Source organism: Sinocyclocheilus grahami, unplaced genomic scaffold (genome assembly GCF_001515645.1).
Source record: "Sinocyclocheilus grahami isolate Dianchi unplaced genomic scaffold, SAMN03320097.WGS_v1.1 scaffold53.1, whole genome shotgun sequence".
NCBI lineage: Eukaryota > Metazoa > Chordata > Actinopteri > Cypriniformes > Cyprinidae > Sinocyclocheilus > Sinocyclocheilus grahami.
The window spans coordinates 970,160-980,340 of record NW_015505232.1 but is presented as its reverse complement, the minus strand read 5'-3'; the positions used below and the strand labels follow the sequence as shown (position 1 = coordinate 980,340).

At 39.3% G+C, this 10,181-nt stretch overlaps 1 long non-coding RNA gene across 2 annotated transcripts in view; it reads left to right on the top strand.

Annotated features, from left to right (window-relative positions):
• Positions 1-8,326: 8,326 nt before the first annotated feature.
• LOC107583370 (uncharacterized) overlaps positions 8,327-10,181 on the top strand; it is a 56,147-nt gene continuing 54,292 nt past the window's right edge. For both annotated transcript variants that reach the window (XR_001609033.1, XR_001609032.1), the window contains exon 1: positions 8,327-8,826. This is a non-coding gene — a long non-coding RNA (uncharacterized lncRNA). The remainder of the gene's footprint in view (positions 8,827-10,181) is intronic.

The following is a 10,181-nucleotide window of genomic DNA, read 5'->3' as shown; positions in this document are numbered from 1 at the left end:
GGCTAAATTTGGGTTTGTAGCTATTTATAAACGTAACGTTAGCCTATTTAAATATTTTAGATATGGTGTACTGGTAACAGAATTGAATTTGTTTAATTTGATATACATTTGTGTTTAAAAAAACAGAAAAGTTATGAGAAATCTTCCTCAAGAGTTGTGGACTTAAAAAAACTTTTAAAGCTTACGTTTAATAAGACATGACTATATGAATGTACATTAATTCAAAAAATTTGAAACATTATATAATGTAATAATGTTTCTTAATAACATTGTTTCAACCATACAATAATTCATAAATTGATGTTTTCCCACCTTACAAGTTTTGCAGTTTTCCTTATTGCCTTTTTAGGGATATATTAATCCAGGGCATCCGTATTCCCCCAGTATTCATCATGGTCGACCAATATGGGTTCAATAGCTAATTCTTCAATTATTACATTTGTTCCCTCCTGATCCTGAATATGTGCATTCAGCCTTGGATTACTCCTCAGTATGAATTTCCTGCAGAGCGGCTTTACTGGGACCATCTTAATCTGTGAAGGGATTTATCTGCTTATGTGTCATTATCTAACCACGTCCAGACAACCGGAACTGTTGCTTACCTTGTAATTGAGTTTTTGTCCTCTCGTCTTTCTTCTTCACTTCAATGAATCATTGCTTTCTGATGCCTTCGGGGGCTTTTTTTTTGTATTAGTTTGTTATCAAAAGGTCAGGCGGTGTATCTGTTAAACATGACTTGTCCCAACTGTTGACTGTCACACTCCGCTGATAACAGCCTGCCCGTTTCCATGGAGATATTTCATTGTCTGACTGTCTAGACGCCCGGTGACACCCGACACTTCGGGCCCGGGGGTCGCGGATTGGCCGTGCGAGTCAAAAATCGAAGGCTCAGCTGCCCTCTGCATCTGCTGTGGGTCCACAGAGACGTTAGCAAATGCATCGCAAAATGCAAGGGCCTGTTTAAATCACTGCTTCTTTTAATAATGTGAGGCCATTTGTCATCATTTTACTGAATGGCATGTAGGGTTGGGCATTGTTTGAATTTGATCAATTCCGATTCTGCTTATTGATTCCGATCCTTATCGATTCCCAGTTTCGATTCCAGTGTGGTTAAAAAAAGGAAGTTAAACATTTAGATATCAAACATATTTATTCTGTGTCTCTTTTTGCAAAACGTTTAATTGCTGCTGAATACCATGAACAAAAATCAGCCGGCTGCATAAAAAATACTTGATTAAGAGCTGTTTGTGTGCTAAATAAAGCTGCACGATTCTGGATACATTTTTTATAATTTTTTATTTTTACATTTTTCTTTTTAATCGAGGTTGTTCTGCAGAAATTCTTAATTCTGAAGAAAAAACAGACAACTAAAAATCTCATGGAATTTATGAATGGAATGATTCAATGACTCACTCAAGATTTACCTGTTTCATTACTGGATGAATCAGTTTTTTAAAAATGAATCTCTTGAATGAATGATTCAAAGACGCATACATTTTTAACAGCCACTTTTACAGATTTTCCCTGTCTATGGTACAGGAAATTACTGTTAACCTATTAATATTTTACAGTTAAAATTACACATTTTTTACAGTGTGAGTTTTTAAGCTTAAGTTTTTCATTTAATATTTATATTTTAGATTATTTCAGCTTTGTTTCAGATTTATTAAAGTTTTCTGAAGTCATGTTATAGTTTTGTATGATGAACAGACTGACACCAAAGTCTTTATTCACTGAAAATCTTCCTCTGTGCTGCAGCTCTCAAATCAGTAATATTTAATCTCATTGATGACCAACCTGATCTGCATTTCACTTTATTTAGCTTTTTTTTTCTCTCATCACATTGAGATATCATAAGACTTTGAGTTATTTTATGGTGTTTTCTGTACTATTTTGAGCTGGTCATTATGAACTGTTGTTGTAGAGCTGCATAAGAATAATTTAAAAATAGATTTTCTTTTTCTACAGAAAATAATAACATATGGGTTTGGAACAACATGACAATTGAGTAAATTACAAAAAAATTGACTGCTGCAGGGAACTGGAAGTTCGCATCACCTTGGTTCCCTTTAATAGGATTTTCCATTGGCTTTAGATTATTACAGAAAATAAGCTCTTTGACCAAGAAAATGAATGATACTTAGCCTAAACATTTTGTTCATCAGGGTAAAATCATTGCAGCATTATCAAATTTGTAGACTAAATGCAATTGTCATAAGCTAGGCTATAAACAAACTTCAACAAGTTCACACAATTTCATCACCACTGCTTAGCCTCTGACAAATCTTTCAGTCAGAAAGTTTGAGTTAGAATACTTTGTAAAAGCGTGAGTGTGAACACAACAAGGCTTTAAAAGTGGACTAGTAAGTAGAATAGTTTTCCTGTTTGGTGTGATGACGTTTATTTTTTGTGACAGCCTCTGTAGTCCCATTTAGCCATTTGTTAGTGGGGTATTACTGATTTATTTTATGTCATAAAGTGTGAAAATATCTTGAGCTTGTGTCAACCAAAGACCTTATTGCAGGCATTTAATAAAAAAATCCATTCAAAAACTCACTGAATTTGAGACAATGGAACCGGAAGTTCACAAATATTAACTCAATTCCAGTTTTTGTAACCATTCCTACCTTCTATTTATTAATAATTAAACAATTGATCTTGGTTTTCATCTTTAATTTGAATTTAATCAACTCTCAGTCTTTCTCAGCATGCTGTTTTTTGTGAGATGCCATAGGTGCAATGCAAACCCCAGTTGTCTTATTTTGCTCCATTTCTGTAAATCTGTTTTGTCATTAAAAATTCTGCTTAGGTAGAATCCTTAAGATTTGCTGAATGATCTGACTCTGAATCAGCAGTTAAAATGAGAACTGAACAAATATGGCCGCTCTATTGTCTTTTTTGCTGTGTCGAGTCCCCTGTGATTGGCCGGTTGGCACAGCACACTGTGTTTGATTTACTGTGTATGTTCTGTTACAGTATTATTTTATTCAGAATGATCTTCTCCGACGAAATTCAGGACCAGGACTGGATACAGAGCGTAACCGGCTGCAAAAATATCCCCGGTCCCTTGAGGCAGCCAGAGGCCGTTCTCTGAGAACCCAGCTAGAGAGGACATTCTGTTCAAAGCTATTCAATGGAGATATTTTTTGTTCGAGAGATTTTTTTCCATTCTTGAACTGAATATCAATCAACGGTCGCTTCTTTAGTGTGCTAAAGCTCGGGGGGAAAAACACGCCACCTCCAGACAAAAATAAATAAATAATAAAATCACAAAAGAGTGAGAGAGAGAGAAATGAGTTGAAATTGCCAGCCATCCGTTCCTTCGCGTTTAATGATGCTCTCTCCGAGCGGCTGGCGTCTGGTTGTCAGAGACCATGATTTTTTATCACAAACACTGCAGCTCAGCGGGGTGTGCGGTTATAGCGAGATGGGTCGGGATGGGGGCAGTCAGGTTGAGAGAGTTAGGGGGGCTCGGGGTGGTTTTGGGACCCTCTCAAGGTGCCTCATCCATGGAAACGCAGCTGGCTGAACAAGATTCCCATCAGTCGACAAATAAGAGACAAGCTGGGCTCTGTCTCCACACGGTCCGCACTGTTACCAGGAGCCGGCAGCCAATCGCGTCCCCCCAGTGGCCTATTTTGACAAATGGGCCTTTTCTGCGACCAATCACAAGTGAGCAGCCTTGTGACATCATACGATAATGAATTAGACTCATCGTAAAGCTTTTTTTTCTAAGGCCGGTTGGCTCTCCAAATGAGTGATTCTGCCTCAGGAGTCGGAGCGGCGTCGCAGATGGAAGGCCATCTCTCTTCACTGTCTTTGTCCTGGTTACGGGATTGCACGGTTGGGGCCTTTTGATCGGTCCCCATGTTTCCCAGCTCTGCATTTGGTTTTATTGTGCATTAGTGCTGACCCTGACCAATCACTTTCAATCACCATAATTCTCTGATTACAGGAAATATGCAATGAGATGGATGAATAGCTCTTAGGGCATTTCAACCCTGGACAGGTTCCAGAGTTTCACTTACCTCTGACGTGCCGTCAATCTCTCTTTCTCTCTGTATCCCTCTCTTTTTCAAATGGCAATCAATCCTTACCAAATGACACTAGATAATTTAGAGACACACTTTTAGATATATTTGTCCATTTTGAGAATATTGGCATCATTGATATCCATGCCTGTTTGACAGCTTAACAAAAGTGGTAGTTTCCCCTTGAGTTGGTTTCAAATATTGGTGTCAAATTTTTTAAGTACTACCTAGAGTAAATATTATTATATCAGGCACACTGCTCTCTAAATATAGAGCATTGGTCATTGAAAAACTTACATTGGTTGACCACTACCAAATGGCCTAGTTTGTAAATAAATCTTGGCTTGAATCTTGCTTAAGCTGTAAGTTAAAAATCATAGTAAATTTGTCTAGGGATCTTGACAAAACTTCTGGTTTGACTGAATGACTTTTTAGTCTAGAAACTGGTATGAAGGTGTACGACAAAGGATAAAGGGGTTATCTTTTGTCACAATTTCCCATTTTTAAACATAAAATCTGCTGGAAGAAAGTTCGTCCATGCTAGGCATTCAAGTTAATTTAGAATGTTAGTTCTGGTTGAATTAGTTGAATGAACATACAAATTTTTGCTTTTCATTGTTTTGTTTTTTTGCTTCTTTTTGCATCTCAATAGATAAACTTGTGTAGTTTCACATTTGGCTTTGGGTATTTTATTATTATTTTTATTTTAAATATTTTGTGAAGTGTTTGGATGGCATGTCAGTCACCAGAGCTGTTACTTGTGTGTTATCACCTGTCAGTTAGTGAGAGTTACATCAGGGTTTCAGACCGCTGCCCTAGAGACTGCAGTCTGAGTAACCCATGTTCCTATTCCTCCATCAAATGCAGCAGAAATTAAATCTGGTTCTCAATATTCTACAGATGGTTTGAAATTAATGTATCTAGTCTTGTAGTCCAGACGAGTGTAACTTGAAAATATATACAAGTTGCTTATCTTAGTTGGTCCTTAAATATAGTTTATTTAGGTCTGTTTTATGTTCATTTTTGGTACATATGGTTTTGTATTTAAAATTATACTGTGGTTTAAGGAGTCTGATTTGTTTGTTGGCTTTAGATTGTGTTGATTCAGACCTTTTTTGCCTCCATAAGAAAATGTAATTGTCTCCAAGCTGACCATGTATAGGTAAAGGTTTAAAGTCATTTAAAATATTTATAATACGATATTTGGTATTAAAATTGCCTTTATTTACATCACTCTTTTAAGTTACTCCAAATGTTTAAAATGAGTTCAAATGCCAGTTTGAATTAGTCACACTGTCAAGTATTAATCTGACATTAACAATTTTTTTGGGCTGCAGGCACTTGAAATGGTGACGTGATTGAAAAGACCCACAGCCTCATTAAACATGATTTGAATTCTCCACATTCTCCACTCGCCTCTCTTCAAGTGACCCAGCCAGCACAGCAGCTGATATCTGGAGTTTAACAGCCTCCGGAGAAGGTGACAAAAAAAAAAACACTGAACACATTTCCTCCACTGTTACATTTTTACTAGTTCTGCTATTTACATAGTTAACATGAAATGGCAGCCCATCTTACTTCGTAATGTGTTGTGAAACGGGAAAAAGTGTAGGGCAGAATTTTTATCCACTGGAAAATTGATTGTTTTTTGGAAGATTTCTGTGGCTGTGTTCAGAATCAACTGCTAGCAAACTGAATACAACACGGTATATACTACATGCAGCCTACATTTTTTTTAAATAGTTAATAAAACAGTAAGCATAATTCCTCTTTTCAAACAGGGGTATGGTACAATGTAAGTGTTCGGTAGCTCAGACAGTAAAGACTAGGGTCATGGTTCAGTACTAAGGGAATGCACTCACTTTTGAAATGTGTACCTTAAATGCAATAAAAGTTGGTTTTGGATAAAAGTGTCTGCCAAGTGCAAAAATCTAAAGTGCATGCATAAATCGGCAAGTGGCGAGGTATCATCTTCGCAAATAAAAATGTGTGTGTGTATATATATATATATATATATTGCATTTCTCAATCAATTTGGTGTTAAAAATGCCCCGCCTTTTGACAGTGTATTAATAAAATAATGTCAAGAAAGAGTTTAAAATCAAAACTAATATTACTTGCACTCTGCATCCATCACTTTGGGATACAATATTGAGGGATACAATATTCTGTCTTGTATGCTGCAAATTTTCTGTGGATAAAGAACATTTAAACACTGTGTGATAGTAAGCAATAGTAGGAGTAGTATGGTAGTATGCTATTCTGATGGGTGGTTGGGGGTGGAGTTAAAAAATAAGAGGGCTTGATGATGTCAGCTGAAAAGGAAAGTCATTTCAGACGTGGAGCAAGTTGCTTTGCCAATTGATTAGGATGACACTCTTTCACAAAAAGAATGTATTAAGAAAGTAAATAAGAGTAAAATAAGTAAAAAACATTTTTTTAGATGTTATCAAAGAAGAGTAAATCAAATTCTTATAATACAGAACTCTCTTGAAGGTTGATATTAATATACTAATGAAAAGTTACAAATCTCAAATGATTGTCTCTCTTCTCTTGTTTCAGCAGTGCTGTACTTTCTCTAGACACACGTCTGTTTAGCGGTTACACCTGCTTAAGCACACACACACACACACACACACACACACACACACACACACACACACACAGGCTCTCTTACATGCACTTGCCATCTCTGACCCGCAGGTCATGCTGAAGTGACTTTGTGCCCCATTTATACCTGGGCCTCTTTGAAAGCAGGCCTCGCATTCCTGCTCCGTCGGACGGGGGATATCCTGCTTATTGCCAGCGAGTAGGAAGTTTCTGCCGTTAGGGATTATGTGCCGTTTCCTCGCCTAGAAGCTTTCGGCTTGTCCCCTCCCACTCTTGAAAAAGCAGCGACTCCACAAACTAGAAAACGGTGCGAACTAAATACCTGCCTCTCTGACCACCAGCCTCAGCCTTTCAGCCCTGCTCGTCTGCGCTTGTGCGATTGCTGGGAGGAGGCAGCCGCGTTCCGTCCGCTTTTGTGTGGTTGTACAGAAGTGCTGCGGTTGGGAGGAGGAGGAGGAGGTGGAGGGGAACAGCTGCTCCCCACACAGAAGCCGGTTTCCCAGCCTGAGAGGCAGCCAGTGCCGGGGCTGTTTTCCCGGGGGCCCTCGGGTTGGTTCGCCAGCTCCGCAGCTCTGGCTTGAAGGGAGATTTTTATGGCGGCGGCAAAACACAAAATTGACCAGAACAAGTAGGATTCTTTCCTTCACAAGGCCAGGCACTCGTGTTCTTTGTGAGTACTCTGCCTTTTTAAAACATTTTTGCTAAAGTTGCATGGACACAAAGGATCATACAGTCCTCGTTGTCCTTTTTGTGTTGTTTTGTTTGGCTTCATTTGGTGTTAAAAATGCCCCGCCTTTTGACAGTGTATTAATAAAATAATGTCAAGAAAGAGTTTAAAATCAAAACTAATATTACTTGCACTCTGCATCCATCACTTTGGGATACAATATTGAGGGATACAATATTCTGTCTTGTATGCTGCAAATTTTCTGTGGATAAAGAACATTTAAACACTGTGTGATAGTAAGCAATAGTAGGAGTAGTATGGTAGTATGCTATTCTGATGGGTGGTTGGGGGTGGAGTTAAAAAATAAGAGGGCTTGATGATGTCAGCTGAAAAGGAAAGTCATTTCAGACGTGGAGCAAGTTGCTTTGCCAATTGATTAGGATGACACTCTTTCACAAAAAGAATGTATTAAGAAAGTAAATAAGAGTAAAATAAGTAAAAAACATTTTTTTAGATGTTATCAAAGAAGAGTAAATCAAATTCTTATAATACAGAACTCTCTTGAAGGTTGATATTAATATACTAATGAAAAGTTACAAATCTCAAATGATTGTCTCTCTTCTCTTGTTTCAGCAGTGCTGTACTTTCTCTAGACACACGTCTGTTTAGCGGTTACACCTGCTTAAGCACACACACACACACACACACACACACACACACACACACACACACACACAGGCTCTCTTACATGCACTTGCCATCTCTGACCCGCAGGTCATGCTGAAGTGACTTTGTGCCCCATTTATACCTGGGCCTCTTTGAAAGCAGGCCTCGCATTCCTGCTCCGTCGGACGGGGGATATCCTGCACACACACACACACACACACACACACACACACACACAGGCTCTCTTACATGCACTTGCCATCTCTGACCCGCAGGTCATGCTGAAGTGACTTTGTGCCCCATTTATACCTGGGCCTCTTTGAAAGCAGGCCTCGCATTCCTGCTCCGTCGGACGGGGGATATCCTGCTTATTGCCAGCGAGTAGGAAGTTTCTGCCGTTAGGGATTATGTGCCGTTTCCTCGCCTAGAAGCTTTCGGCTTGTCCCCTCCCACTCTTGAAAAAGCAGCGACTCCACAAACTAGAAAACGGTGCGAACTAAATACCTGCCTCTCTGACCACCAGCCTCAGCCTTTCAGCCCTGCTCGTCTGCGCTTGTGCGATTGCTGGGAGGAGGCAGCCGCGTTCCGTCCGCTTTTGTGTGGTTGTACAGAAGTGCTGCGGTTGGGAGGAGGAGGAGGAGGTGGAGGGGAACAGCTGCTCCCCACACAGAAGCCGGTTTCCCAGCCTGAGAGGCAGCCAGTGCCGGGGCTGTTTTCCCGGGGGCCCTCGGGTTGGTTCGCCAGCTCCGCAGCTCTGGCTTGAAGGGAGATTTTTATGGCGGCGGCAAAACACAAAATTGACCAGAACAAGTAGGATTCTTTCCTTCACAAGGCCAGGCACTCGTGTTCTTTGTGAGTACTCTGCCTTTTTAAAACATTTTTGCTAAAGTTGCATGGACACAAAGGATCATACAGTCCTCGTTGTCCTTTTTGTGTTGTTTTGTTTGGCTTCTCTCTGCCTCTCTAAACCATCAAGAACTCAGTTTCCTGTGAGAAACAACTCGGGCAGTTTATCACTCGCGTTGAGTTGCAGGTTTCGTGAAAAGGGAGCTTTGTGCTTTTGAATTACAGCTAGGCTAAAGGGTCATGGCCAGAGGCATCGGTGCTGTGTGTATATGTGCAAACCAAATACGGACTGCGATCTGATAAAGAACGTTTTATGAATGTTTGTGAATCCTCTGGGATTGCTTTTGGAAGTTGTGGGACACGACAGCATGCTTTGAACTTGGCAGAGAGTGAGAAACTTTGCGTAAACTGTTGGAAGGACTGTACAGAGACTCGCTCGCACTGTTACACACTCATGGCTGCCGGGTTTTGAATCAGTGTTGCTTTAATATAGTATTTAAGGAAATATCTGAACTTATTCTTTTTTTTTTTTTTTTGCCAGAATACTTTTTAAGCGAGTAGCATTAACCTTAAAGAAATTAAATATATTTTTATTTAAATATATATGGTATCTAAATCATGTATTGAGGATCTTTTGTTAACCTTTACAAGCTATGATTTCATTGAGAGGCTGATTAATATGCAATATTTAGCTCAAGTGAACAATTTGAGTTACTATTTCTCAAAGTTTAGTGTCAAGTTGGTTAATTTATTCAGGAACAATAGATCATAACTACTTGTGTTGTAATATACAATACATATTTGTAGTAAATAGTTGCTGAGGCAAAACTATAATTTGAGGCATTTTTAAGTCTAATTGTCATTTCTTAGTCCAACTATATTTATTGTGTCAAAAAGCATTTTTTGTTTGGATTTCATCAGTCTAATGTTTTCCATTATTCATGTGATTTGGTTTTTAGACAGCCTGTCTGTCTGATGCTGTGGCACTTCACCTGTTCTTCCAGAGCCTGAGTCCTGTAAAATGTATTTTTTCTTTAGGAGAAGCCTTGCTTCACCTTTTTCTGTTGCCCCCTCAGATGACCTTGTTGTCACAGGAATGAGATGTTTGGACAGGCATTAACGTGTGGCTTTCTCTTCTAGAGTGCTGTTTCAAAGCACGGCCAGAGGCATGAAAAAGAGGGAATGTGCGAAAAGAAAAAAGGCGAAGTGCAAAAAGGCAAAGGAGTCGAGTAGTTTTAGCTTAGCTTTCGGTTTCCAGGCCATTTTTTGTGTAAGGTGGGATATCGCAGTTTAGTTGTCAACATAGCACAGAGAAAGAGAGAGAGAGAGAGCGAGTGAGCGAGGGGCCACCGCTGAATCTA